This window comes from Cricetulus griseus, unplaced genomic scaffold, assembly GCF_003668045.3.
Source record: "Cricetulus griseus strain 17A/GY unplaced genomic scaffold, alternate assembly CriGri-PICRH-1.0 unplaced_scaffold_1, whole genome shotgun sequence".
Lineage (NCBI taxonomy): Eukaryota > Metazoa > Chordata > Mammalia > Rodentia > Cricetidae > Cricetulus > Cricetulus griseus.
Window position 1 is genome coordinate 9,327,009 of NW_023276808.1, and position 7,538 is coordinate 9,334,546.

A 7,538-nucleotide genomic window follows, 5' to 3' on the forward strand; every position below is an offset into this window, starting at 1 on the left:
ATAAGCAAATAAGAAGTAAATGAATCATCCATAGAAACATAATGCATCAAAATTAAGTGTTGTATATGTTACATTTGCAGCAAAAATGAATGCAATGCAATAAAAATGCTCAATAATTTATAACAAAATACTGATTTCAAAGCTGCATTAACAAAACAATAAAATTAAAATATAAAATGGTACATTCACAGTGGAAATACTGAGAATGTTCAATGGGATTATGAAAACATAGTACACAGACAGATATAATATGACTTCTATAATTACCATGAAGCTACAACAATTAAAAATGTCTACAATATTTGTAAAAGAATAAAGAGTATGGAGAAAAAAAACAAGAACAGAGACTTGAAAATATAGTCAATTATTAATCAAAAGAACAAAAGAATTAGGCAGGAAAAGGGTGATCTTGACCAATTTCATCTAAATACCTATGAATCTGAGTGTATAGATATGAAATAAACAACGACTTCAAAACTCCAATTAAATTAACTCAAAGTGACTCTTATAATGCTGTTTCTGACCCTCCAGCTACTGATATTTCTTATGTTGAAGTCCATGCTCTAGAGCTCTCTCTCTGCAAAAGGAGGAGATTTCTTGCTATGGCTCTGAAGTCCTTTATGCCTCCTGTGATATTAGGGAAACCCAGACCCACTGAAGCCCAATCCCAAAACAACACGAATGGATAATTTATTATCTGATTCCTGCCACATGGATTATGGTGCAAGATGTGGTTCCTTCCCTCAGTACTTCCCTAATATCGTGTTTACATGAGAACTGCACAGACTATAAACTCCTTTTGTCCCCTGGAACTGAGATTCACTTAATCACTCTATTGTGGATGGTGGCAGCAGGAGGCAAAAGCATTCCAATCATGTTTTGCTAAGAGAAAATCCATATCACCATATTTCTGCAATTTTCTGAAATATTTGTAACATTTGTATGACAAAACTAAAATTGGAATGCAATATTCAGAAATTCTACGAAGCAAACTCTGTGTTTTCAAATCAGTGTTCCCACTGCACACCAAGTGCATTGACTGTCTGTGCACACACTAGAGGGTGATAAAAAAAGCATCATATCCTTCCATACTAGTCCTGCAGAGTCTCCTGCTATCCAAAAATCCTTATACAGGGAGGCTTAGTGGACATGACCAACAGTCCAGGTCACAGCATAGACAAGAGAATCACTGTCTGTCTCATGATCCATAGAAAATCCAGAAGAAATGACAGCTCAGCAGACCTGCTCTGGACACCCCCTTCCACAACACAAGCACACACACACACACACACACACACACACACACACACGATGTTATATCTTTTGTTCTTCCTTACATCTCCCTAGAGCAAAAGGAGAAGAGAAACCTGGAAAGAAACTTCAAAATACTTGCCAGAAGTACTCATGATTGCTAAGCCTTCCCAGAGTCCCTCAGATGCTAGGACCACCCAGCTGGGCCTAGAATATTAGCAGTCCCCCTACCAGGTGATGAGAGATCAAATGACACAGATACCACAGTCCTTCCAGCTCTGCACTTCCAGCCAAGAAAAAATGGGCCTAGTCAAGCATGAAAAACAATGCCATTTACAGCATGCACAAAATTGACTCCAAATGGATCTTACACCTAAGTATGAAATGTGAAGTGCATAACTTATAGAAGACACTAGGATTATTAGGCCTCTCCAAGTTTACCAACTTGACTTCCGCATGCACCAAAAGGACATTGGTGATGAATATAAAGTTATTTTTAAATATAAAGCTCCCTGATGGTTTTGTTTTCTGCAGATGCTGCCCACAGTGAAGTATTCATCATCCCAGCACCGGGGTCTTTGGACTTGCTAGGACCACATGGGAACTCACAGAACACTGAATGTGGCAGTTTCCCACCCAGCCTCTGGGAGGCCCTGCCACACCATCTCCCATGCCTCTCCATCCTGTACTCCCCATCTTGGGATTCCATCCCTGCAGTCACCATGCTATTGCTTCTGTGCTTATCCATGCTCTCCTCACAATCCCCTACAGTAGCACTCATAGTGCTGCAATCAATACACTTGTGCCTGTTCTGGTGCAAAATCAAGCCTGCACGATGGCTCCAGCAAATGTCCTACAAGACTCACAACTGCTGTGCTGGCTGGGAGTCCCTGATTGGCTCTTGTTGCATGTGCTACAAGATCGCTTCCTTAAGGGTTAGAGTGTGCTTAAAGACACAGCACAGAGGTGGATGGCCCTGACTTCTATTCCAGATCCAGACCTTTTTGCAAATGTTGTCTACAGAGCTCTGTAACCTGACACAAAGTTTCAATCAATGACCTACTTCTCAAACCTCTGAGGATAGAACATACTTGCACAGGAGAGTTACCTAATTGCAAATTCAAAATTCATTGGCTTCAGATAACTTTCCCCAGTGTACACCCACACAATATGGTTTGTTTATCCACATTACATGAATTAAAACATTCGGGGAGGCGGGCATGTGTGGTACAAGCCTTTAATCCCAGCAGTCAGGAGGCAGAGGCAGGCAGATCTCTGTGAGTTTGGGACCAGTGCAGTCTACATGTAGAGCTAGTTTTAGGACTCCAAAGCCACAGGGAAACCCTGTCTCCAAAAAATAAAAACATTCTAGGAAATTACAAAATCATTCCCACTATCACAATCAGGCCCATTTCCATAATGGTGACAACTGCAGCTGTTTGCCTATCCTGAATCCTACTGCAGTGTAAACTGTTCCTCCTACATTGTACTGAAGGCAGAAGCAATTCTCCCCCATGGGAAGCCTTTTCCTGAGACTGCATTGGATATTTGACTGCATGACTTAAATGGACAATTTGAAATCTCTGAGTTGGTGAGTGATTTAAGAATTTTGAAGGTGTAGTACAGAAGACAGGAAGATCATTGCCCTCGAGAGCACCAGGCTGGAATCAAGGCCACCTGAGACTCAAAACAGAGTTTGCTTTGAGAAAAAAATTGTAACAGAATGGAAATGCAGCTGCTCTAGCATTAATACATCTTACCAGAGAAAAATCACTTCACACACTTAGGAGACTAATAAAGAAAATGCATTTAATAACATCATGCATCCATCTGCAGCTACTGCTCCAGAGGAGCCACTCTAGACACATTTTTCATTTCAGATATTCTGTCAACCTTAAGTGCATTTTAGCTTCATACTCCAGGTAACACTTTGAACAAATTAAATAGAGGAGACAGCATGTATAGCTACTTGGGCAGATGGGAGACTTACAAGGCAAAAATATTCCCAGAATAGTTTAAGTACACCAGAGAGCTGAAAGAGCAGGATCTTCTTCACTGACCTGAACCTGAGGTGAAGGTGGTGGGCGATAAGAAAGATAGGCAATGTAAAAGGTATAAAAGTTTAAAGCAGGGATGAGGAGGTCTTGAGAAGGATATGTCACATGTCAAGTAAGCTTCTTTAGAAGCATACCATATTTAGAAGCATATCATGCTTCTTTAGAAGCATATCATATTTCCAGGGGGGAAAGGGAAGATAATGGGAGCTTTCTGTTAAGTCAGTAGAAACTACCATGCAATGGGACAAACTCAGGTAGAAATGTAACTAAACAATGCTGCACAAGGGGAACACAGAATATCTCAAGATCACTGCTGACTAAGCCCACAGTGGCCATGGATCAAAAACCATAGCTCCTTGTAGTGGGAAGAGTTTGGTTCTCCATATCTGAAGCAACCTCTCCACAATTGCTTTGTTGGTTACAAGCACTCACAAGAAAATTCCTAGTTTTAGATAAGCCTCTTTATTTTTTGTTTTTTGAGATAGGGTTTCTCTGTGGCTTTGGAGGCTGTCCTGGAAGTAGCTCTTGTAGACCAGTCTGATCTGGAACTCACAGAGATCTGCCTACCTCTGCCACCCAGTGCTGCGATTAAAGGCTTGTGCCACCACCTCCCGATTAAAGGCATGGGCCACCACCTCCCGATTAAAGGCTTGGGCCACCACCTCCTGGCAAGGTTCTTTTGTTTTTAATTGTCAGTACATCAGACCCTTAGGGAAAACACCCAAGGCCAAGGCCACAGACTGTTACTAGCTATTCCAAGAATGTTCCTCCTCCCTGACTTAGGGCCTAAATAAAACCCTTGGTAACATAAAGGATTTTACAAATGCTTAGGAGATAGTAAATCTCAAGAAGTAGCTGAGGGAGGACTGCCTCAAAAATCATGCCTCTTAGAGATTAGCATGCTAGGATATACATTTGTTCACAGGAGTGTCTAGACTCTAGACTTTAAAACATTACAAATGAGCCACCTCTGATTTACAACCAGCCACTGGACCCATCGACATATCAAAGTACAGCCCTGTAATAGGATACTCAAGGAGGCATTACAGGGTCTCTAGGAACCTTAAGGCGTGGTGTGCTATAACGTTCCAGTTTCCTACTTGAGTAAAGCATAATTCTGCCAGATGGACAAAAGGACACCAGGACAACTATTTGAAAATTAAACATTATTGTACTTAGAACTTTCCTAATCAAACAAGGCTTTCTTTTTCTTTTCTTTCCTTTTCTCTTCCTTCCTTCCTTCCTTCCTTCCTTCCTTCTTTCTTCCATTCTTTCTTGCTTTCTTTCTTCCTTTCTTTTTTTTGAGACAGTGCAACAGCTCTGGTTTTGGGATGGTGCCACTCACTGGGGACATGAATTTTTTCTTTGTGGTTTTTGAGAGGGTTTCTCTGTATAGCTTTGGAACCTGTTCTGGTACTCAACTGTAATCCAGATATCCTACTGGCTCTGCCTCCTGAGTGTGGGATTAAAGGCGTATGCCACCAAAGCCCAGGTTTTCCGCTTTTTTAAATAGAAAAACCCACATTTTGCTGGGCGTTGGTGGCACACGCCTTTAATCCCAGCACTCAGGAGGCAGGCAGATCTCTTAGACGTCGAGGCTAGCCTGGTCTCCAAAGCGAGTGCCAGGATAGGCTCCAAAGCTACACAGAGAAACCCTGTCTCGAAAAATCAAAAAAAAAAACCCACATTTCTTCACCCTGTCGCTACCTGCATGCGTGCAGCAGGGGGAGGGGGAACCGGATTCCTAACGAGTCTATGCCACGCCCAGGTCACATGTTTGAAACCAAAGAGAGAACCAAATTATCCTTTAGTTTTTCTTCTGCTCATCGTTTTGAGAAATTTTTAAATGTAAATCTGCTGGTTTTTCTTTTCAGGTCCGTGTAAACAGACCCGGGTTTTTCTGATACATTTCAATCCTCAGTTTCCCCATAAGTGGGGGGCGGGGAGGCTACAACTGGTTTTTCATCTTTTTTTCCATTTTTTTAAAGCAGTCACATCTACAACCACCCGTGACGTCCCTGCAGGGGATGTGCTGAGTCCTGGGGCCGTGAAGTATTCATCGGCCAGCCCCAGAACTGGGGAGTTGCTAGGACCACATGGGACCTCACAGAACACTGAGTGCGGCAGGAGGTTCATACACAGCCTGCTGTAGTGCCTGCCAAACCATCTCCCATGCCTCCCCATCCCATCCTCCCCATCTTGGGGTAGCATCCCATCACTCACCATGCTGTGGCTTCTGCGCTCATCCATGTTCTCCTCACAGTCCCGTACAGTAGCACTCACAGTGCACCAATCAATCCTCTGGTGCCTCTTCGGCTGTAAAACAAAGCCTGCTACAAGGCTCCAGGAAGCGTCCTGCAAGAGTTGAGATTGGCGGGTTGGCCTGCTGCCTCTGATTGGCTAGTGGTGCTTGAGACAGCAGCACTTCCTTAAGGCTTATAGTGTGCTTAAAGACACAGCACGGGGGGGGGGGTCAGGGCCCTGGACTGGACTCCAGACAGGGAACTTTTAGAGATCTGCAGAGACACGGATTTCAATATCACTTACCCCTGTCTCCAGTAGATGACCCAGATCTCCTCCTGTAGTTCACAGGTGCATCCTCTTCTTCCTCCTCCACACAATGTGCTTGCTTGCCCAGACCATTGCAAAATATGGACCTGAGTGATTCTCTTATTCAACAAATGAAGGGTGTCTAGGATAAGGATATTAAAAAATAGATTTTTAGGACACAAATGAAGATTATTCTACAGGGTGGTGGTGGCACACACCGTTAATCCCAGCACTGGGAAGGCAGAGGCAGGTGGTTCTCTGTGAGTTCAAGGACAGCATGGTTTACAGAGTGATGGATTTTTTTCCCATGACTTTTTTTAAATTTTTGTGTGTAGCCCTGCATCACATTCTGTAGACCAGGCAGTCCTCAAACTCAGAAACTCCAACAGCAGAAATATGGGCAAACAGTTCATTAGACAAGAGAGAAAATCATACACTGTCCTATTCTAGCCCAGCCCTTTTTCTAAGATCCTCCTGCAATCTGGATGCATCTTCTTAATGGGAATAGGGAGGCAAATACTTGGGAATAATTCTCTTAACCGAATCAAATAGAAGTAGAAAGGTGCAAAAAAAGAAGCACACATCCTGGTGTATTTGCATCTCCAGCATCATCAGCTGGGGCTGGAAGTTGAACCCCCATGTGTGATGTGGAATATTATTTTTAAAGTTTGTTTATCCTTTGAAACATTTGTTTTGATGATGAAAGTATGTGTTTCATTCCTTAACATTGTATTTCTTTAACTCGGGGAAGCTGTGTTACATTGCCTATCTAAAACACCTGTTTGCTCTAATAGCTTAATGGTCAATGGCCAGGAAAAAGAAAGGATAGGTGGTGCTGGCAGGTGGAAAGACTGATGGGAACTCTGAGAAGAAAAGAGATCTAGCAGTGAGAGGAAGAGGGGGAAAATGAAGACAGCCACACAGCCAGGCACAGAATAAGGAAAGAAAAGAAATAGAGAAAGTTGAAAGTCCAGAGGCAAAAGGTAGATATGGTAATTAAGAAAATCTGGGTAGAAATAAGCCAAGCTAAAGCAAGGCATACATTAGAAAGAATAAGCCCTTGTGTTATTTACCTTAGAGCTTGCTGTCAGGCTCCTCGAAGAGTACAAAGTATAAAAGAGTCAAAAAGTTTAAAAACCAGCATCAGAGGCTGTTGCAAGCATGACTGCTTATCTTGCTTCTCCTTTAATTGTTCCTTGAGTGTATGGGGGGAGACTGCCCACTTTCATCAGGAATACAAGGCTGTGGCTGTTTCTTGATTGCCAGCAAGAAAAACAGCATTGTTTTCATTGATTGGTGGCACCACATAATGTTCAAAGTAAATAAATAACTTTTGTATTCTGATCCATCCAAAATTACTTTTATCTTGACTTTTATGTTTAGACCATAATTAACAGGTATACATTTAATCAACACACCATCCAGAATTATCAACAAATTTGCCACAGAACGTAAAATTGGAAAAATACTATACAATTTGACTGTAGATGTCAGAACATACATCCTTGACCCAAGAACTCTCTACTAAATTTATAGCGGGTATAGTGAATAAGAGTCTGGTAGATCAGTACACTAATTAAGATAGGTCATTTCTGGAAGAGGGTAAAGGAATTTCCCAGTAGTGGTGTCCCAATAGCATGCAAGAGGTAGACCAGTGGAAGACAGACTAGAGGTGGCCTT